Source organism: Pristiophorus japonicus, chromosome 7, assembly GCF_044704955.1.
Source record: "Pristiophorus japonicus isolate sPriJap1 chromosome 7, sPriJap1.hap1, whole genome shotgun sequence".
NCBI classification, from domain to species: domain Eukaryota; kingdom Metazoa; phylum Chordata; class Chondrichthyes; family Pristiophoridae; genus Pristiophorus; species Pristiophorus japonicus.
In genome coordinates, this window is record NC_091983.1 from 194916908 (window position 1) to 194942337 (window position 25430).

The 25430-nt window shown below is 45.2% G+C and overlaps 1 protein-coding gene across 4 annotated transcripts in view; it reads right to left on the reverse strand.

Annotated features, from left to right (window-relative positions):
- The window catches only part of ak9 (adenylate kinase 9), a 702269-nt gene that overhangs the window by 106503 nt on the left and 570336 nt on the right, over positions 1-25430 (reverse strand). The window lies entirely within an intron of this gene.

Below are 25430 nucleotides of genomic sequence, written 5' to 3' on the forward strand. Positions count from 1 at the left end.
AGGATGAAAACACTCTACCTAAATGCACGCAGCATTCGAAATAAAGTAAACGAGTTGATGGCACAAATCATTACAAATGGGTATGATTTGGTGGCCATTACAGAGACATGGTTGCAAGGTGGCCAGGACTGGGAATTAAACGTACAGGGGTATCTGACGATTCGGAAAGATAGGCAGGAAGGGAAGGGAGGTGGGGTAGCTCTGTTAATAAGGGATGATATCAGAGCAGTTGTGAAGGATGATATTGGCTCCAATGAACAAAATGTTGAATCATTGTGGGTGGAGATTAGAGATAGTAAGGGGAAAAAGTCACTGGTCGGCGTAGTTTATAGGCCCCCAAATAATAACTTCATGGTGGGGCGGGCAATAATCAAGGGAATAATGGAGGCATGTGAAAAAGGAACGGCAGTAGTTATGGGGGATTTTAACCTACATATCGATTGGTCAAATCAAATCGCAGGGGGTAGCCTGGAGGAGGAATTCATAGAACGCATACGGGATTGTTTCTTAGAACAGTATGTAACAGAGCCTACAAGGGAGCAAGCCATTTTGGATCTGGTCCTGTGTAACGAGACAGGAAAAATAAACGATCTCCTCGTAAAAGATCCTCTCGGAATGACTGATCACAATATGCTTGAATTTGTAATACAGATTGAGGATGAGGAAGTTGTGTCAGAAACGAGAGTACCATGCTTAAACAAAGGGGACTACAGTGGGATGAGGGCAGAGTTGGCTAAAGTAGACTGGAAACAAGGACGAAACGGTGGCACAATTGAGGAACAGTGGAGGACTTTTAAGGAGCTCTTTCATAATGCGCAACAAAAATATATTCCAGTGAAAAAGAAGGGCGGCAAGAGAAGAGATAACCAGCCGTGGATAACCAAGGAAATAAAGGAAAGTATCAAATCAAAGACCAATGCGTATAAGGTGGCCAAGGTTAGTGGGAAACTAGAGGATTGGGAAGATTTTAAGCAACAGCAAAGAATGACTAAAAAAGCAATAAAGAAAGGGAAGATAGATTACGAAGGTAAACTTGCGCAAAACATAAAAACAGATAGTAAAAGCTTTTACCGATATATAAAACGGAAAAGAGTGACGAAAGTAAATGTTGGTCCCTTAGAAGATGAAAAGGGGGATTTAATAATGGGAAATGTGGAAATGGCTGAGACCTTGAACAATTATTTTGCTTCCGTCTTCACAGTGGAAGACACAGAAACCATGCCAAAAATTGCTGGTCATAGGAATGTGGGAAGAGAAGACCTTGAGATGATCACTATCACTAGGGAGGTAGTGCTGGACAGACTAATGGGATTGAAGGTAGACAAGTCCCCTGGTCCTGATGAAATGCATCCCAGGGTATTAAAAGAGATGGCGGAAGTTAAAGCAGATGCATTTGTTATAAACTACCAAAATTCTCTGGACTCTGGGGAGGTACCAGCGGATTGGAGAGCAGCTAATGTAACGCCTCTGTTTAAAAAAGGGGGCAGGCAAAAGGCAGGTAACTATAGGCCGGTTAGTTTAACATCTGTAGTGGGGAAAATGCTTGAAACTATCATTAAGGAAGAAATAGCGGGACATCTAGATAGGAATAGTGCAATCAAGCAGACGCAGCATGGATTCATGCAAGGGAAATCATGTTTAACTAATTTACTGGAATTCTTTGAGGATATAACGAGCATGGTGGATAGAGGTGTACCGATGGATGTGGTGTATTTAGATTTCCAAAAGGCATTCGATAAGGTGCCACGCAAAATGTTACTGCAGAAGATAAAGGTACGCGGAGTCAGAGGAAATGTATTAGCATGGATAGAGAATTGGCTGGCGAACAGAAAGCAGAGAGTCGGGATAAATGGGTCCTTTTCCGGTTGGAAATCAGTGGTTAGTGGTGTGCCACAGGGATCACTGCTGGGACCACAACTGTTTACAATATACATAGATGACCTAGAGGAGGGGACAGAGTGTAGTGCAACAAAATTTGCAGATGACACTAAGATTAGTGGGAAAGCGGGTTGTGTAGAGGACTCAGAGAGGCTACAAGGAGATTTGGATAGGTTAAGCGAATGGGCTAAGGTTTGGCAGATGGAATACAATGTCGGAAAGTGTGAGGTCATCCACCTTGGGGAAAAAAACAGTAAAAGGGAATATTATTTGAATGGGGAGAAATTGCAACATGCTGTGGTGCAGAGGGACCTGGGGGTCCTTGTGCATGAATCCCAAAAGGTTAGTTTGCAGGTGCAGCAGGTAATCAGGAAGGCAAATGGAATGTTGGCCTTCATTGCGAAAGGGATGGAGTACAAAAGCAGGGAGGTGTTGCTGCAACTGTATAAGGTCTTGGTAAGGCCACACCTGGAGTATTGCGTGCAGTTTTGGTCACCTTACTTAAGGAAGGATATACTAGCTTTGGAAGGGGTACAGAGACGATTCACTCGGCTGATTCGAGAAATGAGGGGGTTAACTTATGATGATAGATTGAGTAGACTGGGTCTTTACTCCTTGGAGTTCAGAAGGATGAGGGTGATCTTATAGAAACATTTAAAATCATGAAAGGGATAGACAAGATAGAGGCAGAGAGGTTGTTTCCATTGGTGGGGGAGACTAGAACTAGGGGGCACAGCCTCAAAATACGGAGGAGCCAATTTAAAACCGAGTTGAGAAGGAATTTCTTCTCCCAGAGGGTTGTGAATCTGTGGAATTCTCTGCCCAAAGAAGCAGTTGAGGCTGGCTCATTGAATGTTTTCAAGTCAAAGATAGATAGATTTTTAAGTAATAAGGGAATGGTTACGGGAAGAGGGCGGGTAAGTGGAGCTGAGTCCACGACCAGATCAGCCATGATCTTATTGAATGGCGGAGCAGGCTCGAGGGGCTAGATGGCCTACTCCTGTTCCTAATTCTTATGTTCTTATGTTCTTTTAACTGCTTTCCAATCCGCTAGTACCTCCCCAGAGTCCAGAGAATCTTGGTAGATTATAACGAATGCATCTGCTATAACTTCCGCCATCTCTTTTAATACCCTGGGATGCATTTCATCAGGACCAGGGGACTTGTCTACCTTGAGTCCCATTAGCCTGTCCAGCACTACCCCCCTAGAGATAGTGATTGTCTCAAGGTCCTCCCTTCCCACATTCCTGTGACCAGCAATTTTTGGCATGGTTTTTGTGTCTTCCACTGTGAAGACCGAAGCAAAATAATTGTTTAAGGTCTCAGCCATTTCCACATTTCCCATTATTAAATCCCCCTTCTCATCTTCTAAGGGACCAACATTTACTTTAGTCACCCTTTTCCGTTTTATATATCTGTAAAAGCATTTTCTATCTGTTTTTATGTTTTGCGCAAGTTTACCTTCGTTATCTATCTTTCCTTTCTTTATCGCTTTTTTAGTCATTCTTTGCTGTTGTTTAAAATTTTCCCAATCCTCTAGTTTCCCACTAACCTTGGCCACCTTATACACATTGGTCTTTAATTTGATACTCTCCTTTATTTCCTTGGTTATCCACGGCTGGTTATCCCTTCTCTTACCGCCCTTCTTTTTCACTGGAATATATTTTTGTTGCGCACTATGAAAGAGCTCCTTAAAAGTCCTCCACTGTTCCTCAATTGTGCCACCGTTTAGTCAGTGTTTCCAGTTTACTTTAGCCAATTCTGCCCTCATCCCACTGTAGTCCCCTTTGTTTAAGCATAGTACGCTCGTTTCTGACACAACTTCCTCACCCTCAATTGTTTTACAAATTCAACCATACTGTGATCACTCATTCCGAGAGGATCTTTTACTGGGAAATCGTTTATTTTTCCTGTCTCATTACAGATCTAAGATAGCTTGCTCCCTTGTCGGTTCTGTAACATACTGTTCTAAGAAACAATCCCATATGCATTCTATGAATTCCTCCTCCAGGCTACCCCGTGCGATTTGATTTGACCAATCGATATGTAGGTTAAAATCCCCCATGGCTATTGCCGTTCCTTTTTCACATGCCTCCATTATTCCCTTGATTATTGCCCACCCCACCGTGAAGTTATTATTTGGGGGCCTATAAGCTACGCCCACCAGTGACTTTTTCCCCTTACTATCTCTAATCTCCACCCACAATGATTCAACATTTTGTTCATTAGAGCCAATATCGTCTCTCACAACTGCCCTGATATCATCCTTTATTAACAGAGCTACCGCACCTCCTTTTTGTTTCTTGCCTTATGTTTCTCTGCCCTCCACTTTTACTCATCTCCTTTCTGTCTTTTGCTTTTGTCTCCTTTTTGTTTCCCTCTGTCTCCCTGCATTGGTTCCCATCCCCCTGCCATATTAGTTTAACTCCTCCCCAACAGCACTGGCAAACACTCCCCCTAGGACATTGGTTCCGGTCCTGCCCAGGTGCAGACCGTCCAGTTTGTAATGGTCCCACTGTTACAAATCAAATTATATAAATACATAAGTACATGTAAATAAATGTAATACTTACTCTTATGGATCCCACAAGGTCGTTCCATTGCTTGCGGCATTGGTTGCCCTCATGCACCTCGTTGGTCATTGACAAGACCACCTCTGCTATCTTGGCCCATATCTTCTGCTAGGCCTTTGGGGTGGGCTTCGTCCGAGAACCTCCTCGCTCTTTTGCACCCTCCAATGCACTCCTCTCCCAGCTCACTGCTCTCGCCTGCGTCAGTCTCCACAGCGTGCTGTGACACCTCCTCCTCTCCCTCCATTATAGGCCAAATTTAGGCAAATATCTGGCTGGTAACAGCTAATTTTTGTTTCCCTATTTGCTCTAAAGCTCTAAACTCTCCCTCCTTCCTCCCAAAGCAGCCATACCACATCCACACACACCTTCAGTCCCTCTCAGCTCCCTCTCTTCCTGTCTCCTCTTCTGCACATGTCATGATGACTCTGGACCTACTGAATCGAGGGAATTGAGTGTTGCCATGCCGTTGCTAAGGACGGCGATACTTTACGGGAAAAGGTCAGAGAGATTTAACACTAACGCCTATTTCATATCACTCGCGGAAACGCCCAATTTAAAAAATGGAGACTAAGGGCTTTGAGAATGGGCGACAAGCCGGCGGTTTGAAAACTAATTTTTACCGACCACGCCGGAAATAACACCCATTTTTGGGTGATCTGCACAAATGTGTAAAATCTAGCTTCATGACATTTTAACGATCTATGTACACGGACCTCAGATCATTCAATTAAGGTCTGCAGCCTGTATACCGAGTTCGGAACTGTAATATGTTTGAGTCCGCTGAATAAACTCGCAAGGTTTTTGTCGTAAGTACTGCTGCTAACTGTACGTTTAGTCATTGTATAAGTAATAAATCTGTAAGATTTGACATTCAACGTTGCAAACTCTATTGATTTAAGGAGTAAATTGTAAGTAAGAACACATATATTTAGCCCTCTTCCAACATACTGGTCAATTACAGAATAAGGTAGGAAAATGTGAGGTTATCCACTTTGGTAGAAAAAAATAGAAAAGCAAATTATAATTTAGATGGAGAAAAATTGCAAAGTGCTGCAGTACAGAGGGACCTGGGGGTCCTTGTGCATGAAACGCAAAAAGTTAGTATGCAGGTACAGCAAGTAATCAGGAAGGCAAATGGAATGTTGGCCCTTTATTGCAAGAGGGATAGAGTATAAAAGCAGAGAAATCCTACTACAACTGTACAGGTTTTTGGTGAGGCCACACCTGGAGTACTGCATACAGTTTTGGTCTCCGTATTTAAGAAAGGATATACTTGCACTGGAGACTGTTCAGAGAAGGTTCACTAGGTTGATTCTGGCAATGAGGGGGTTGACTTATGAAGATAGGTTGCCCTATACTCATTAGAGTTCAGAAGAATGAGAGATGATCTTATCAAAACATGTAAGATAATGAGGGGGCTCAAAAAGGTGGATGCAGAGAGGATATTTCCACTTATAGGGGAAACTAAAACTAGGGGACAGTCTCAGAATAAGGGGCCATCCATTTAAGACTGAGATGAGGAGGAATTTCTTCTGTCAGAGGGTTGTAAATCTATGGAATTATCTGCCCCAGAGAGCTGTGGAGGCTGGGTCATTGAATTTATTTAAGGCAGAGAAAAACAGATTTTTGAGCGATAAAGTTATGGGGAGCGGGCAGGGAAGTGGAGCTGAGTCCATGATTAGATCAACCATGATCTTATTAAATGGTGGAGCAGGCTCAAGGGGCCAAATGGCCTACTCCTGTTCCTATTTCTTATGTTCTTATGTCATCATCATCATCATAGGCAGTCCCTTGAACCGAGGATGACTTGCTTCCATGTCAAAAATTCACAGGTGTTTCAATGATGGACCTAAAATTCCAGGTCCGAACTAAAATTTGAAGGGTGGAAGATGCCTGTCCTTGGATTTTTTTAACGTGTGGTGACCGTTGCACACCAGCCACCACATGGGCTTGACAGAGCTAGGTCTTGATCCAGTAGCAAGGATTAACCAAGACGACTGGAGACCTGCTCTGCTGCACGGACCTAGTGCGCACATATATCGCAGTGACCAAGGGACGTAACCAAGGTCCAGGTCGGTGATTGGAGCGTGGGCAGGTACATCAGGAGCAGCAAGATTGGGGCAAAGGAGTGGGGAGAGACTGTAAAGGGACATGATTGGGGCCCAGAAGAGGCGCGAGTTCGGGGCCCAGAAGAGGCGAGGGCCCAGGGACAACACGGTTCTTATGTACTCCAATCCCAACGACCAACAAAAAATATTATAGTTGTCAATCTCATTACTGCTTGTGGGACCTTGCTGTTTACAAAGCACTGCTGCGTTTGCTTGAATAACCACAGTCATCCCATTTCAAAGTAATTCATTGTGAGACACCCATTAAGATAATATAACTGCAAGTTATTTCTTTCTATCTCATCATCATCATCGGCAGTCCCTCGAAATGAGGATGACTTGCTTCCAAGACAAAAATGGATGAGTTCACAGGTGTTTCAATGAAGGACCTAATATTCCAGATCCCGAACTACATCCTGAAGGGTGGAAGATCGGGAGGCGGAGCAGCGAGCGGCGAGAGGTGAGAGGCCTACTCAAGGCCCAGCTACGTCGGGAGCAGCAGTTGTGAGGCGGAGCAGCGAGCAGCAAGAGGTGAGAGACCTAGTAAAGGCCCAGCAGCAAGTTACTGCAGGGAGAAACGGCAAAAAAGTGAAAAGAAATCAAAAGGTGACGTCACAGTCAAGGGGGTAAGTGATTGGCTGGTGATTGGTGAGTAGTTTTTCCTTATCTTTATTTTTTTCTTATCAGAAAGTAACCTTTGGCATAGTTGCTAAATTAAATTAATTTAAGGGTTAAGTCATGGCAGGAGAGCCCAGTCCTGTGTTATGCTCCTCCTGCGCTATGTGGGAAATCAGGGACAGTGTCCCTGATGACTATGTATGCAGGAAGTGTATCCAGCTGCAGTTCCTTTCAGACCACATGACGGCGCTGGAGCTGCGCATAGATTCACTTGACTATGTATGCAGGAAGTGCATCTAGCTGCAGCTCCTTTCAGACCGCATTATGGCGCTGGAGCTGCGCATGGATTCACTCTGGAGCATCCGCGATGCTGAGGATGTCGTGAATAGCATGTTTCGTGAGTTGGTCACACCGCAAGTAAAGGTTACAAATGTAGATAGGGAATGGGTGACCATCAAGCAGAACAGGAATAGGAAAGCAGTGCAGGAGTCCCCTGCGGTCATCTCGCTCCAAAACAGATATACCGTTTTGGATAGTTGGGGGAGATGGCTCATCAGGGGAAAGCAGCAGCAGCCAAGTTCATGGTACCATGGGTGGCTATGCTGCACAGGAGGGCAGAAAAAAGAATGGGAGAACTATAGTGGTAGGGGGTTCTATTGTTAGGGGAATAGATAGACGTTTCTGCGGTCGCAACCGAGACTCCGGGATGGTATGTTGCCTCCCTGGTGCAAGGGCCAAGGACATCTCAGAGTGGCTGCAGGGCATTCTGAAGGGGGAAGGTAAACAGCCAGCTGTCGTGGTGCATATAGGTACCAACAACATAGGTAAAAAATAGGATGAAGTCCGACAAGCTGAATTTAGGGAGCTAGGAGTTAAATTAAAAAGTAGGACCTCAAGGGTAGTAATCTCAGGATTGCTACCAGTGCCACGTGCTAGTCAGAGTAGAACTAGCAGGATAGCTAAGATGAATGCGTGGCTTGAGGAGTGGTGCAGGAGGGAGGGAGTCAAATTCTTGGGACAATGGAACCGGTTCGGGGGAGATGGGACCAGTACAAACTGGACTGTATGCACCTGGGCAGGACCGGAACCAATGTCCTAGGGAGAGTGTTTGCTAGTGCGTTGGGGAGGGGTTAAACTAATATGGCAGGGGGATGGGAACCTATGCAGGGAGACAGAGGGAAGTAAAATGGGGGCAGAAGCAAAAGATAGAAAGAAGAAAAGGAAAAGTGGAGGGCAGAGAAACCCAAGGCAAAAATCAAAAAGGGCCACATCACAGCAAAATCCTCAAGGGACAAAAAGTGTTAAAAAGACAAGCGTCAAGGCTCTGTGCCTCGATGCGAGGAGTATTCGTAATAAGGTGGATGAATTAACTGCACAGGCAGCTATTAATGAATATGATATAATTGGGATTACGGAGACATGGCTCCAGGGTGACCAAGACTGGGAACTCGACATCCAGGGGTATTCAACATTCAGGGAGGATAGACAGAAAGGAAAAGGAGATGGGGTAGCGTTGCTGGTCAAAGAGGAAATTAACGCAATAGTAAGGAAGGACATTAGCTTGGATGATGTGGAATCTGTATGAGTAGAGCTGCGGAATACTAAAGGACAGAAAATGCTAGTGGGAGTGTTGTCAGACCACCAAACAGTAGTAATGAGGTTGGGGACAGCATCAAACAAGAAATTAGGGATGCGTGCATTAAAGGTACAGCAGTTATCATGGGCGACTTCAATCTACATATAGATTGGGCTAACCAAACTGGTAGCAATACAGTGGAGGAGGATTTCCTGGAGTGTATTAGGGATGGTTTTCTAGACTAATATGTTGAGGAACCAACTAGAGGGCTGGCCATCCCAGACTGGGTGATGTGTAATGAGAAGGGACTAATTAGCAATCTTATTGTGCGAGGCCCCTTGGGGAAGAGTGACCATAATATGGTAGAATTCTTTATTAAGATGGAGAGTGACACAGTTAATTCAGAGACTAGGGTCCTGAACTTAAGGAACGGTAACTTCGATGGTATGAGATATGAATTGGCTAGAATAGATTGGCGAATGATACTTAAAGGGTTGACAGTGGATAGGCAATGGCAGACATTTAAAGATCACATGGATGAACTTCAACAATTGTACATCCCTGTCTGGAGTAAAACGGGGAAGGTGGCTCAACCGTGGCTAACAAAGGAAATTAGGGATAGTGTTAAATCCAAGGAAGAGGCATATAAATTGGCCAGAAAAAGCAACAAACCTGAGGATTGGGAGAAATTTAGAATTCAGCAGAGGAGGACAAAGGGTTTAATTCGGAGGGGGAAAACAGAGTATGAGAGGAAGCTTGCTGGGAACATAAAAACTGACTGCAAAAGCTTCTATAGATATGTGAAGAGAAAAAGATTAGTGAAGACAAATGTAGGTCACTTGCAGTCAGAATCAAGTAAATTTATAATGGGGAACAAAGAAATGGCAGACCAATTGAGCAAATATTTTGGTTCTGTCTTCACGAAGGAAGACATAAATAACCTTCCAGAAATACTAGGGGGCCGAGGGTCTAACGAGAAAGAGGAACTGAAGGAAATCCTTATTAGTCAGGAAATTGTGTTAGGGAAATTCATGGGATTGAAGGCCGATAAATCCCTAAGGCCTGATAGTCTGCATCCCAGAGTACTTAAGGAAGTGACCCTAGAAATAGTGGATGCTTTGGTGATCATTTTCCAACAGTCTATTGACTCTGGATCAGTTCCTATGGACTGGAGGGTAGCTAATGTAACACCACTTTATAAAAAAGGAAGGAGAGAGAAAACAGGGAATTATAGACTGGCTAGCCTGACATCGGTACTGGGGAAAATGCTGGAATCAATTATTAAAGTTGAAGTAGCAGCACATTTGGAAATCAGTGACAGGATCATTCCAAGTCAGCATGGATTTATGAAAGGGAAATCATGCTTGACAAATCTTCTGGAGTTTTTTGAGGATGTAACTCGTAGAGTCGACAAGGGAGAACCAGTGGATGTGGTGTATTTGGACTTCCAAAAGGCTTTTGACAGGGTCCCACACAGATTAGTGTGCAAAATTAAAGCGCATGGTATTGGGGGTAATGTATTGACGTGGATAGAGAACTGGTTGGCAGACAGGAAGCAGAGAGTTGGGATAAACGGGTCCTTTTCAGAATGGCAGGCAACGACTAGTGGGGACCGCAAGGTTCAGTGCTGGGGCCCCAGCTATTTACAACACACTTTAATAATTTCGACAAAGGAATTGAATGTAATATCTCCAAGATTGCAGATGACACTAAGCTGTGTGACGGTGTGAGCTGTGAGGAGGATGCTAAGAGGCTGCTAAGTGACTTGGACAGGTTAGGTGAGGGGCAAATGCATGGCAGATGCAGTATAATGTGGATAAATGTGAGGTTATCCACTTTGGTGGCAAAAACAGGAAGGCAGAATAGTATCTGAATGGTGACAGATTAGGAAAAGGGGAGGTGCAACGATACCTGGGTGTCATGGTACATCAGTCATTGAAAGTTGGCATGCAGGTACAGCAGGTGGTGAAGAAGGCAAATGGCATGTTGGCCTTCAGAGCTGGGGGATTTGAGTATAGGAGCAGGGAGGTCTTACTGCAGTTGTACAGGGCCTTGGTGAGGCCTCACCTGGAATATTGTGTTCAGTTTTGTTCTCCTAATCTGAGGAAGGACGTTCTTGCTATTGAGGGTGATATGTCCTTACTATACAGTATAAATGCACACGAGGCCCATACTGAGAGAAGGTCACTCTGTGACCAGTTACCTTTATTACCAAGACTTCAAGTGATGAAGGTGGGTGGAGCTTCCCCTTTTATATCTGAAAGTCCAGTTTAGGAGTGTCTCCCACAAGTTCGTTCCTTGTGGTCAATGTTCTCAAGGTGTACAACTTAGGTCAGCTTATACATAGGATACAATGATAGTTGAATACATGACATCACCTCCCCCTCAAAGTCTTATTGGGATCACAGGTTAAGTCTCTCTGGTGCTTTATGCTCCCTTGTAGAGTGCCTGAGTTGGGGCTCCGGTTGTTGGGCGCTGGCCTGAGTGTCTGCCATTTGCGGTGCCTCAGGCCTGTCCGGACTGCCCACAGTGACTGGGCTCTCCTTCACTTGGTTCCGGTGTTCGGTCCCCTGTGGTGGAGTAAACTCTACGTCATGTTCTTCCTCTGCTTCTTCTATGGGGTTGCTGAACCTCCTTTTAGTTTGATCCACATGTTTGCGGAAGATTTGTCCATTGGTAAGTTTAACTACCAAAACCCTATTCCCCTCTTTGGCAATCACAGTGCCTGCAAGCCATTTGGGCCCTGCAGCGTAATTAAGGACAAAAACAGGGTCATTGACATCAATACATCGCGCCCTCGCATTCCTGTCATGGTAATCACATTGTGACTGACGCCTGCTCTCAACGATTTCTTTCATAGTAGGGTGTATAAGGGATTACCTGGTTTTGAGCATCCTTTTCATTAGCAGCTCTGCGGGTGGAACCCCTGTGAGCGAGTGTGGTCGGGATCTATTGGTCAACAGGAGGCATGATAAGCGGCTTTGTAGGGAACCCCCTTGGATTCTGAGCATCCCATGTTTGATTATCTGCACTGCTCGTTCCGCCTGGCCATTTGAGGCCGGCTTGAACGGTGCCGTTCTGACATGGTTGATTCCATTGCCTGCCATGAAGTCCTGGAATTCAGTGCTTGTGAAGCACGGGCCATTGTCGCTGACTAAGACATTCAGTAGACCATGGGCGGCGAACATTGCCCATAGACTTTCTACTGTGGCAGAGGATGTGCTTGAATTTAAAATGGCACACTCAATCCATTTGGGGTAGGCATCTACTACAACCAAAAACATTTTTCCCATGAAAGGGTCTGCGTAGTCCACATGGATGCGTGACCATGGCTTGGCGGGCCATGGCCAGGGGCTAAGGGGGGCTTCCCTGGGTGCGTTGCCCAGCTGAGCACATGCGAACACAAAGACCCAGGTCTGCATCTATCCCTGGCCAGCAAACGTGTGACCTGGCAATTGCCTTCATCAAGACAATGCCCAGGTGCTCATTGTGAAGTTCTCTGATAAACACCTCGCTGCCCATCTGGGGCATGATTACTCGGTTTCTCCACAGTAGGCAATCGGCTTGAATCGAGAGTTCATCCTTACGCCTATGAAACGGTTTAAATTCTTCAGGGCATGCCCTGTACGTGGCTGCCCAGTCTCCATTCAGGACACAGTTCTGAACTAAAGACAGTAGCGGGTCTTTATTTGTTCAGACTTTAATCTGACGGGCTGTCACAGGTGAGCCTTCGCTTTCGAAAGCTTCAACAGCCATGACCATCTTAGCATCATGCGCAGTTGCCCCCTCAGTGGTGGCTCGTGGGAGCCTGCTGAGTGCATCGGCGCAGTTTTCAGTGCCCGGTCTGTGCCGAATGGTGTAGTCATAGCGGTTAACGTAAGTGCCCACCTCTGTATGCGGGCCGATGCACTTGCATTCATGGCCTTGTTGTCGGCCAAAAGGGACGTGAGGGGTTTGTGGTCTGTCTCCAGCTCAAATTTCCTGCCAAATAGGTATTGGTGCATTTTTTTTACTGCATATACACATGCTAGCGCTTCCTTTTCTACCATCCCGTAGCCCCTTTCTGCCTGGACAGACTTCTGGAGGAATAAGCTACCGGCTGTAATTGACCCTTGGCATTCACATGCTGCAACACACACCCGACTCCATAGGACAACGCATCGCACGTTAACACAAGTTTCTTACACAGGTAATATAACGTTAACAGTTTGTTGGAGCATAACAAATTGCGTGCTCCATCAAAAGCCCTTTCCTGGCTGTCCCCCCAGACCCAATCACGACCTTTGCGTAGGAGCACGTGTAGTGGCTCGATCAGCGCGCTCAATTTGCGAAGAAAGTTACCAAAATAGTTCAGGAGCCCCAGGAACGAATGCAGCTCCGTCGTGTTGCGGGGTCTGGGTGCTCTCTGGATCGCTTCTGTTTTGGACGCAGTAGGTCTGATCCCGTCTGCTGCTCCCCTCCTCCCCAGGAATTCTACCTCTGGAGCTAAGAAGACGCACTTTGCCTTTTTCAGTCGCAGCCCTACCCCGTCCAGTCTGCGTAGCACCTCCTCCAGGTTGTGGAGGTGTTCTTCAGTATCGCGACCCGTGATGAGGATGTCGTCTTGAAAAACCACTGTTCTTGGAATCGACTTGAGGAGGCTTTCCATATTTCGCTGAAAGATCGCGGCTGCCGAACGAACATCTGTTACACTCAAACAACCCCTTGTGTGTCGTGATGGTAGTCAGCTTCTTCGACTCACTCGCCAGCTCCTGGGTCATGTAAGCTGAGGTCAGGTCCAATTTTGAAAAATGTTTGCCACCGTACAGCGTCGCAAAGAGGTCCTCCGCTCTCGGTAGTGGGTACTGGTCTTGGAGCGACACCCGATTGATGGTGGCCTTGTAATCGGCACATATCCTGACCGACCCATCCGTCTTGAGCACTGGCACGATTGGGCTCGCCCAGTCACAGAATTCGACTGGCGAGATGATGCCTTCCCTCAGCAGGCGGTCCAATTCGCATTCTATCTTTTCCCGCATCATGTACGGCACCGCTCTGGCCTTGTGGTGTGCTGGCCTGGCGTCCGGGTTTATGTGAATCACTACCTTGGCCCCCATGAAAGTGCCGATGCTGGGTTGAAACAATGAGTCAAATTTGTCCAGGACCTGTGAGCATGATACTTGCTCCACAGAAGAAATTGCATTGACATCGCCCCATTTCCAGTTCATGACAGCAAGCCAACTCCTCCCCAGTAGTGTGGGACCGTCCCCCGGGACAATCCAGAGTGGCAACCTGTTCTCCGAATCTTTGTGGGTCACGACTACCGTGGCACTGCCTAGCACTGGAATGATCTCCTCTGTACATGTCCATAGCTGTGCATCAATCGGCAATAATTTAGGCCTCCTGGCCTTGGACACCCACAACCTTTCGAACTGTTTGTTACTCATCAGGGACTGGCTGGCCCCCATGTCTAGCTCCATTAATACTGGGATGCCATTGAGGAGCACTTTCATCTATCGGTGGCGTCCTGGTATATGAACTGTATATGTGCTCCACATGAACTTGCTGAACTTCAGCTTCCAGCGATTTCCCCCAGTATTCATTTGGCCTCATAGGGCTTACATCAGGCCCGTCCTCCTCGTACATCAACCTGGCTGCAGGCTTCCTGCACATACGCGCCAAGTGACCGCTGACGTTGCAGTTTCTGCAGGTATATTGCTGATACCTGCAAGCTCTGGCTGGATGTTTGCCTCCACACCTCCAGCATGAGCTGGAGGCCCCATTGTTGGAAACAAAAGGTCCATTCGATCATCTCTGACTGTCCTTAAGTGCACCATTAACAGGTGTTGATGACCCCATTACTCGCCGCATTGTCCATTGCAATGGCATGAATCGCCGTTCAGCTAGCCATTGTCTCTGTTGAATTCCCCCTTTGGGTTCGACTACATGCTGGGGCATGTCCGATTGCCCTTGTCTGCCTAGAGAACTGTGTGCCGTGTTAACAATGTTGACTCCCTAGTCGTTTGCCACATTTGAGCCAAGATTTTTGTCATACATCATTCTGGTCTCTTCCTCCCCTGAGATAAATGTCTGGACTATCAGAGCCGCCACTTCCAAGGTCAAGTCTTTGGTCTCAGTTTCCTGAAAACCCCAGCATGCCCGATGCCCTCAATAAAAAAGTTTCGCAGCATCTCCACTCTGCATGCATCTGGGAACTTACATAGGCTCGCCAGTCGCCGGAGATCTGCCACGAAGTCTGGAACGCTTTGCCCTTCTCGCCGCCGGTGCGTGTAAAACCGGTCTCTCGCCATGTGCATGCTGCTTGCCGGTTTAAGGTGTTTCCCGATCAACTCACTGAGCTCTTCGAACGTCTTGTCCGCCGGCTTCTCTGATGCTAGAAGGTCCTGCATCAGGGAGTACGTTCTGGATCCACAAACCATCAGGAGATGAGCCCTGCGTTTGTCGGCCGAATCCTGTCCCAACCATTCCTTAGTGACAAAACTTTGCTGTAGTCTCTCAATAAAGTCGACCCAATCATCACCAACACAGTACCTCTCTCCTGTGCTTCTAGTGGCCATGCTCGCGTGTTTTAAATCCCAGTTTCTCGTCGCCAATGATATGTCCTTACTATACAGTATAAATGCACACGAGGCCCATACTTGAGAGAAGGTCACTCTGTGACCAGTTACCTTTATTACCAAGACCTCAAGTGTATACCTGAAAGTCCAGGTTAGGAGTGTCTCCCACAAGTTCGCCCCTTGTGGTCAATGTTCTCAAGATGTACAACTTAGGCCAGCTTATACATGGGTTACAATGATAATTGAATACATGACAGAGGGAGTGCAGCGAAGGTTCACTAGATTGATTCCCCGGGTGGCAGGACTGACATATGAGGAGAGACTGGATCGACTGGGCCTGTATTCACTGGAGTTTAGTATAATGAGAGAGGATCTCATAGAAACATATAAAATTCTGACGGGATTGGACAGGCTAGAGGCAGGAAGAATGTTCCCGATTCCGGGGAAGTGCAGAACCAGGGGTCACAGTCTAAGGATAAGGGGTAAGCTATTTAGGACTCAGATGAGGAGAAACTTCTTCACTCAGAGAGTTGTTAACCTGTGAAATTCTCTACCGCGAAAAGTTGTTGAGGCCAGTTCGTTAGATATATTCAAGCGGGAGTTAGATATGGCCCTTATGGCTAAAGGGATCAAGGGGTATGGAGAGATAGCAGAAAAGGGGTACTGAGGTGAATGATCAGCCATGATCTTATTGAATGGTGGTGCAGGCTCGAAGGGCCGAATGGCCTACTCCTGCACCACTTTTCTATGTTTCTATGTAAGATGCCTGTGCGTGGATTTTTTTAACGTGTGGTGGCCGTTGGATACCAGCCATCACACGGGCTTGACAGAGCTAGGTCTTGGTCCAATGGCAAGGGTTATCCAAGATGACCGGAGATCTGCTCTGCTGCCCGGACCTAGTGAGCACTCATATCGCAATGTGGGCTGGCCCATGCTGCTCCTGGGTCCCTGGCTGTGGTAGTGTTAATCTCAACCACAGAGTCAGGGCAGCTGCACAGCAGAGACAAGCATTGTGGCACAAAAAGGGGCAGAAAACACAAATGGATCAGAAGGTCACTATGCCAGAGTACTCTTAATGGTCTAGAAAGGCTTGGGCTTAAATTGCAAACTACTCCCTGAAGGTAGCAAGCCAGGTAGATCAGGTGGTTAAGAAGGCATATGGAATGCTTGCCTTTATTAGCCAAGGCATAGAATACAAGAGCGGGTGGGGTTATGCTTGAACTGTATAAAACACTAGTTAGGCCACAGCTAGAGTACTGTGTGCAGTTCTGGTCATCGCATTACAGGAAAGATGTGATTGCACTAGAGAGGGTACAGAGGAGATTTAAGAGGATGTTGCTGGGAGTAGAGAATCTTAGCTATGAGGAAAGATTGGATAGGCTGGGTTTGTTTTCCTTGGAACATGTGTTGAACACAGATCTTCACATAGTTAAATATTCCTTTTTAACTCTTAGGGCCGAAATTGCCCTCTGTCCAAAATAGGTCGCACCTACCTCTTTCTGGGGCGGACAATCCAGAAAAATTGACGTATTTGAACTTTGTTTCCGGTCGGAGCGGTGTTGGTGTCAGGAGAGGGGCGGAAGTGTGGGCAGGTCGGAGTGGCCGTCATCAGTGGGGCGGAAGTGGGAACGGGTCAGAACGGCCGTCGCTCCAAGTCATCAGTGCCGCGCTGACGCATCACAACGTCCCTCCCCTTCAGTTAAAGGGGAGAGCCGCAGTGAACTCTGCAGATTTCAGAGTCCACTGGGCCACCAGGGAGGGTTTTGACCAGGCCTGGGTGCCATGCTGACTGATGGCAGCCCGGCTAAACCCGGCTTCATAATTGTTGGCCTGATCTGGCAGTCGGCCGACAATAAAAAATAATATGCTGACCCCGGCAGTGCGCCCTCCCCTTTAAAAGCTGATGCGCCGCCCAGATACACACTGTTTCCCAACAGAAAAGGCTGTCAGTAGCACCAACCGGTGGCGGCATCGCTTCTGCAGGGCAATTCCACACAGGGCAACTTCCTGCGGGGGTCGGCGCTTGCACGACACGGTGGGAAAACGGACAGAGCAGAAACCTGTTCCTGCCGCCTCTGGCCCAGGGCCAATTTCGGAAGGGTCGGTAAGGCCTCTCCACTCCAGTCCCGCCTCTTAGAGGCGGGAATGGAGCTTATGGAGGGGGACAATTTTGGCCCCTTAGTGCATTAATAAGGTTTTTTTTTCCAATTTCTACTGATTTTTTAATCGGTACATTAACAAATTTTGTAATAGAAACAAACACAGAAATTGCCAAATGTGAAGAGAACGTGGGTGATTCTCCTCCGCAATAACAAGTGAAAATAAATCGTATTAGTGAGGATGTGGCATCGGGTGATTCACAGTGCATGGGGAGCTGGAGGAATGGGTAGTGGATGAGAATGTGCCACCTTCCTAGTGGAGACTGAGGAGAAGGCTGTCTATAGCTTCCGAATCATGGGACTCCCCTGAAAACAAGGATGTTTGAGGAAGATCACATCGGCTTTGAGGTCAGTCCCTGAGCATGTGCGGCAACTGATGGGTGAATCTGAAGTCTATAGCTCTCATTTGCAGCAACAGTAAGGAAGCTTTGTCTTCATTACTGGCACCAATGGAACATGTGGCAGCTTAATTGGAATCTGCAGCAAACCCAAGCTAAGAATAATGCATTGTCATGTTGTAGGATAGGTAGTGGATTGAGGAACTGTCACTTTATTTGAAAGTAGGGAGAAACAGTTAAGCTTTGGTATCAAAGGTAGACTGCTGCACAGGTAAGACTTCAGAGATGGGATGTACTCTCATGCTCCTCGTGGCAGTCACTGAGGAGTCCTTTAAGTACTAGTTACTGTGATACTCTCCTCCATGTAGTTCTGTCTCCGATGATGCTCGAGCCTCATCGCGAGTAATGTCAAAGTCCAGCTCTTTTTGTGTAGTGAAGTTGTGAAGGGAAAATCAGGCTACAACTATACACACAATCTGTAATATTCTGTAAAGCCCCTCTCAATTTGTCCAGGCAGCAAAAGTGTCCCTTTAAGACCCCAATAGTCCTCTTGATGACCAATCTTGCAGAGGCACGTGCCTTGTTGTAGTGCTCCTTTGGGGAACAGTATTTTAATTTGATTTGTTTAGATTCCCTTTAATGTTTTTTGTTAATTGTGGGTTCTGGTGGTTGTGCTCTTTTAACAAGGGGGCATTTGTTTGAATTCAATTTTCAAATTGTCATATTTAAAAGAGTTGTAGTGCTCCTCTGCTGCTGTTCAGGGCACTCTTCGTGGCATTGTTATACATTGGAGCAGAAAAAGGTTTGTTACCCAGAAGTCACCTGTTGATCTAATTTTCTTCCCTGAACAGAACTAAATTTCAAAATTTTAAAGCATCATGATAACTTTAAGCATATGTGATGTTGACATGTTGGCTCCTATTCATGTTGTCACACACAATCTGTGTATTGAAGGAATGAAAGCCCTTTTTGTTGAGGTAGTTGAAGAGATTTTCTATCAGTGCTTGCAAAGTAACATTAGGTTGGGAAAGCCAGTAACCCATTAAGCTAGATGACCCTAGCTCACTGCTGCCTTGCTGTGAGCCTAAGGTGATAAATGTTCCAGCTCTCTGTAAAGTGCACTAGTCACTTGATGAATGCATTCCTGTACTGCAGTCTGGCTGACATTAAGGAGATCCATTAGGTTACCTAAAATGAGCCTGTGCCATAAAAGCTCCACAAGTTGGTCCATCTAGCTTTACTATATACACTCCCCTCATCTCTTGCTGTATTTTAACATAAATTACACCGAGATCCTCTCATCAATATAGTCAGATATCCTGAAACGTGACGGTAATGTATTCTAAAATGTAACCAGCCTCTCAGTAAAGAAATATTTTATTGCATCTGCCTGAATCTACATCTTATTTTGTATTTCTAATTGTTCTTGAGATGTGGGGATGCTGGCATGGCTGCACTTATTGTCCATCTCTAGCTGCCCTGAGAAGGCGGTGGTGGGTTTTCTTCTTAAACCGCTGCAGTTCTTATGACGATAATACTCCCACTATAGTTTTAGCTAGGGAATCCTACATATTAACCCTGCAATGGCAATATATGTCCAAGTTAGGATGGTGTGTGAGTAAGAGGGGAACTAGGTGGGGAATTTGGAGGTGATGGTGTTTTCATCAAATAGCTGCTCTTTTCCTCGGGTAGTAGAGGTCGCAGGGCAAACAGGTTGAAGTAACCTGGGTAAATTTCTGTAATGCATCCTAGACAATAAATACTACAGTCACAGTACCCTTTGATGGAGGGATGGATAATGACCTGGTGACACAGGTGCCAATTGAGCCAACTGCCCTGTCCTTGATGACGTTGAGCTTCTTGAGTGTTATTGCAGCTGTACCTATCCAGTTTTGTAGTGAATATTCCATTACATTTGTACATGGAGAGAGTTTGAGGGTAAGGAGTTGAGCCACTCATCACAGAGGATGCAGCCTCTGTTCTGATCTTGCAGCCATGGTGTGGATATGGCTGGTACAGTTAAGATTCTGGTCAGTGGTGACTCCCAAGATGTTGATAGTGGTAGACTCAATAAGTTGGTGACATTGAATGTTAAGGGGACATGGCTGGGTTTCTTGTTGTTGGAGATGGCCACTATCTAGCACTTATATGGTGCAAATGTTACTTGCCACTTATCAGTCCAAGCCAGGATGTTATCCAGGTCCTGCTGCAAGCCAGCATGGGCTGCTTCATTATTGGACAAGTTGTGAATGGAGCTTAACACTCATTATCAGCAAACTGCCATGCTCCTGACCTAATGACAGAGGGAAGAACAGAAGAATAGAACCATACAGCACAGAAGGAGACCATTCTGCCCATCGTGCCTGTGGCAGCTCTTTCAAAGAGCTATCCAATTGGTTCCACTCTCTTACCCTTTCCCCATACCTCTGCAAATGTTTCCCTTCAAGTATCAATCCAATTCTTTTTTGATGGAGCAGCTAAGGTTGGTCGGTGAAGGACACTTCCTTGAGGAAGTCCTGCAGTAACATCCTGGGGCTACTACTATGACAATTTGCATTTATATAGCACTTTTACAGCAGAAAACATTCCAAAGCAATCAAAAATAATGGATGCCAAACCAAAGAAGGAGATATTAGGAGGGGTGACCAAATGTTTGGTGAAAGAGGGGGGTTCGAAGAGTAATTTAGGAGGAGAGGTGGAGGTGGAGGGATTTAGAGAGGGAATTCCAGAGTATGGGGCCTAGATAGCTGGAGCCATGGACTCCAATGGTGGAATGAATCGAAGGTAGATATACAATAGGGGGGTGGGGGTTGTAGAGTTGGAGGAAGTTAGAGATAGAGAGGGGCAAAGCAATGAAGGGATTAAAACACAAGGATAAGAATTTTACATTTGAGGTTTTGGAGGACTGAGAACCAATGTAGGGCAGGAAAACCAGAGGTGATGGGAGAGAGTGGAATAAGATATGGGCATCAGATGTTTGGACGAGATAAAGTTTATGGAGAGTGGAAGATGTGAAATTGATCAGAAGAGCACATGGTTAGTGAAGTTTGCAGGGTGACAAAGGCTTGGATGAGGTTTTCAGCAACAGATGGGCTGAAGTAGGGGCAGAGGCAGGCGATGTTATGGAGGTAGAAGTAGGTGCTCTCTGTGATGGAGAGGATATGCAGTTGAATAGAGCATTGACGTTGCTACTAATATGGTTCAGCCAGAAACAGTGATCAGGAAGAGGATGGAATTGGTGGCAAGGTTATTTAGTTTTGGTTGGGCCAGAAGACAATGGCTTCCATCTTAATGTTTAACAGGAGGAAATTATGGCTCACACCAGACTGGAGCACAGATGCAGCAGTGGAAGAGTGAAGAGGGGTGCTGGAGAGGTACAGCTGAAAGTCATCCATGTTTAAGTGGAAGCTGTCCTCGTGTCTGCAATGTTGCTGACAATGGGCAGGATCTAGATAAGAAAATGAGGAGGCCCAGGATAGATCTTTGGGGGACTGTGGAGGTAATGGTGATTAGGCAGTAAGAGAAGCCACTACTGGAGATGCTTGGATAGGCAGGAGTTGAATCAAGCAAGTGCATTCCCACTGAGCTCATCAATGGAGGAGAAGCATTGAAGGAAGATTGTGTGGCCAACCATGTCAAAGGGACTAGAGAGTTTTCACTTTAACTTCCATTGACATCGGTTTTGCTAAGGCTGTTTGGTACATGTAATGTATTTGCTTTATGGGTTGTTTGCTTAAGAATTCATAGCAACACATTGTTAATAAGTCAACTAGTTCTTAATAGCAAAGGTTTAACAAACACACTATGCATTACCAGTTCATCCACTAGGCTCACAATTTATACCACATCGTGGATGACCCAGATTCAACTGACTGGGGTTTTATTAAATCTTGTGAACAATGGGACAGCTCTACAAACCTGTGAGCATACATAAGAAATAGGAGCAGGAGTAGGCCATTTGGCCCCTCGACCCTGATCTGCCATTCAATAACATCATGGCTGATCTGATCTTGGTCTCAATTCCACTTCCCTGCCTGCTCCCCATATCCCTTGACTCCCTTATCATTTAAAAATCTGTCTATTTCCACCTGAAATATATTCAATGACCCAGCTTCCACAGCTCTCTGGAGAAGAGAATTCCAAAGATTCACGATCCTCAGAGAAGAAATGCCTCCTCGTCACCATTTCAAATGGCCGATCCATTATTCTGAAACTATGCCCCCTAATTCTAAATTCTCCCATGAGGGGAAACACCCTCTCTGCATCTACCCTGTCAAGCCCTCTTAGAATCTTATACGTTTCAATAAAATCACCTCTCATTCTTCTAAACTCTAATGAGTATAGGCCCAACCTGTTCAACCTTTCTTCATAAGACAACTCCTTCATCTCAGGAATTAACCTCGTGAACCTTCTCTGAACTGCCTCCAATGCAAGTATATCCTTCCTTAAATAAGGATACCAAAACTGTACGCAATACTCCAGGTGTGATCTCACCAACGCCCTGTACAGTTGTAGCAAGACTTCCATGCTTTTATACTCTATCCCCCTTTGCAATAAAGGCCAACATTCCATTTGCCTCCCTAATTACTTGCTGTACCTGCATGCTAACCTTGTGTTTCATGTACAAGGACCCCCAGATCCCTCTGTACCACAGCATTTTGTAATCTCTCCCCACTTAAATAATACATTTCTTATTTATTTTTCCTACCAAAATGGATAACCCCACATTTTCCCACATTATACTCAGAGGTGCATACATTACAGTGTATACTCAGTCAAATGCTGCCTTGATGATGAGAGCAGTTACTCTCACCTCTGCCCAGGCATTCAGTTCTTTTATCCATGTCTGGGTCAAGGCTGTGATGACGTCTGAAGTTGAGTGGTTCTGGTGGGCAGGTTACTGATGAGCAGGAAATTGGTGAATAGATGTTACTTGATAACACTAATGATGACTCCTTCAATTACTTTACTGATGATTGGGAGGTGATTGATTGAGCAGTTACTGGCTGGCTTCGATGTATTCTGCTTTTTGTGGATAGGACAGAGCTGGGCATCTTCCACATTGTTGGATGGATGCCAGTGTCATATCTTTACTGGAACAGCTAGCCTAGGGGAGCGGTTAACTTAGTTGCACATTTCTTCCATACTACAAGTTATACTTCTATGCCCTTGTTTTGTTCCAAACAGCAAGTGGGAATGGGTGGGGGGGGGGGGGGGGGGGGTTCAGGTGAGCGGAAATTTAAAAAGTCAATGAGAAAGGAGAAGGCAATAGAGCAGGGTAGCGGTGGGAGAAATGATAACCAGACTGTAACAGGAAGGGACAGAATGTATAAAAATAAGAGTGTATCAGAAAGTAGGATCAAAGCAGGGGGAAATGGTAAAAAGACAAAATTAAAAGCTCTTTATCTGAATTCATAATAAGATAGATGAGTTGATGACACAAATAGATATAAATGGGTATGATCTGATAGCCATTACAGAGACGTGGTTGCAAAGTGACCAAGACTGGGAACTGAATATTCAGGGGTATTTGACAAATCAGAAGGATAGACAGAAAGGAAAAGGGGGAGGGGTAGTTCTGTTAGTAAAGGATGAGATCAGTGCAGTAGTGAGATATGATATTGGCTCAGAAGATCAAGATGTAGAAATAGTTTGGGTGAAGATATGAAATAATAAGGAGAAGAAGTCACTTATAGGTATATTCTATAGGCCCCCTAACAGTACCTACACTGTTGGACAGAGTATAAATCAAGAAATAATGGAGGCTTGTAAGAAAGGTTGGACAAATCAAATTGGCCAAGGTAACCTTGAGAAGAGTTCATAGAGTGTATGCGGGATGGTTTATTTGAATATTACATTGTGGAACCAACCAGGGAGCAGGCTATCTTAGATCTTGTACTGTGTAATGAGACAGGATTAATAAAACATCTCAACGTAAAGGATCCTCTAGGAAAGAGTGATCATAGCATGGTGGAATTTCAAATTCAGTTGGAGGGTGAGAAATTTGTGTCTCAAACTAGTGTCCTGATCTTAAATAAAGGCGATTACAAAGGTATGAAGGAAAAGTTGGCTAAAGTGGACTGGGAAAATAGATTAAAGGGTAAGACGGTAGATAAGCAGTGGTAGGTATTTAAGAAGATATTTCATAACTCTCAACAAAAATAGATTCCAGTGAGAAGGAAAGACTTTGAGAAGGGAGAACCATTCGTGGTTAACTAAGGACGTAAAGGATGGTATCAAATTGAAAACAATAGCATACAATGTTGCCAAGATTAGTGAGAGGCCAGAGGATTGGGATTTTTTTGACAACTAAAAAAAAATAAAGAGAGAGAAGATAGTTTATGAGAGTAAACTAGCAAGAAATATAAAAACAGATAGTAAGAGCTTCCACAGGTATATAAAAAGGAAGTGAGTAACTAAAGTAAACATTGGACCCTTGGAGGATGAGACTGGGGAATTACTATGGGAAACAGAGAAATGGCAGAGACTTTGAACAAATATTTTGTACTGGTCTTCACAGTAGAAGACACTAAAAACATTCCATTAATAGATAATCAAGGGGCTATAGGGATGGGGAACTTAAAACAATCACTATCACTAAAGAAAAAGTACTTGGCAAAATAATGGGGTTAAAGGTGGACAAGTTCCCTGATGGCTTACATCCTAGGGTCTTAACAGAAGTGGATGCAGAGATAGTGGATGCATTGGTTGCAATCTACCAAAATTCCCTGAATTCTGGAGAGGTCCCAGCAGATTGGAAAACTGCAAATGTAACATTCCTATTTAAAAAAGGAGGGAGACAGAAAGCAGGAAACTATAGACCAGTTAGCCTAACATCTGTCGGGAAAATGTTGGAGTCTATTATTAAGGAACCAGTAGCAGGTCATTTGGAAAAGCATAATATAGTCAAATAGAGCCTGCAAGTTTTTATGAAAGTGAAATTATGATTTACAAATTTGCTGAAGTTCTTTGAGGATGTAACGAGCAGGGTGGATGTGGTGTATTTCCAGAAGGCATTTCGATAAGTTGCCACATAAAGGTTACTGCACAAGGTAAGAGCTCACGGAGTTGGGGGTAATATATTAGCATGGATAGAAGATTGGCTAATTAACAGAAAACAGAGAGTCAGAATAAATGGATCATTTTACAGTTGACAAATGGTAACTACTGGGATGCCACAGGGATCGGTGCTGGGTCCTCAACTATTTACAATCTATATTAATGACTTGGATGAAGGGACCGAGTGTAATGTAGCCAACTTTGGTGATGACACAAAGATGGGTGGGAAAGCAAGTTGTGAGGAAAACACAAGAATCTGCAAAGGGATATAGATAGGCTAAGTGAGCGGGAAAACATTTGGCAGGTGGAGTATAATGTGGGAAAGGGTGAGGTTATCCACATTGGCAGGAAAAATAAAAAATGAAATTATTATTTAAATGGAGAGAGATTACAAAATGCAGCAGTACAGAGAGACCTGGGGTCCTTGTGCATGAAACACAAAAGGTTAGTATGCAGGTACAGCAAGTAATCAGGAAGGCAAATGGAATGCTGGCCTTTATTGCAAGGGGGATAGAGTATAAAAGCAGAGAAGTCCTGCTACAACTGTACAGGGTATTAGTGAGG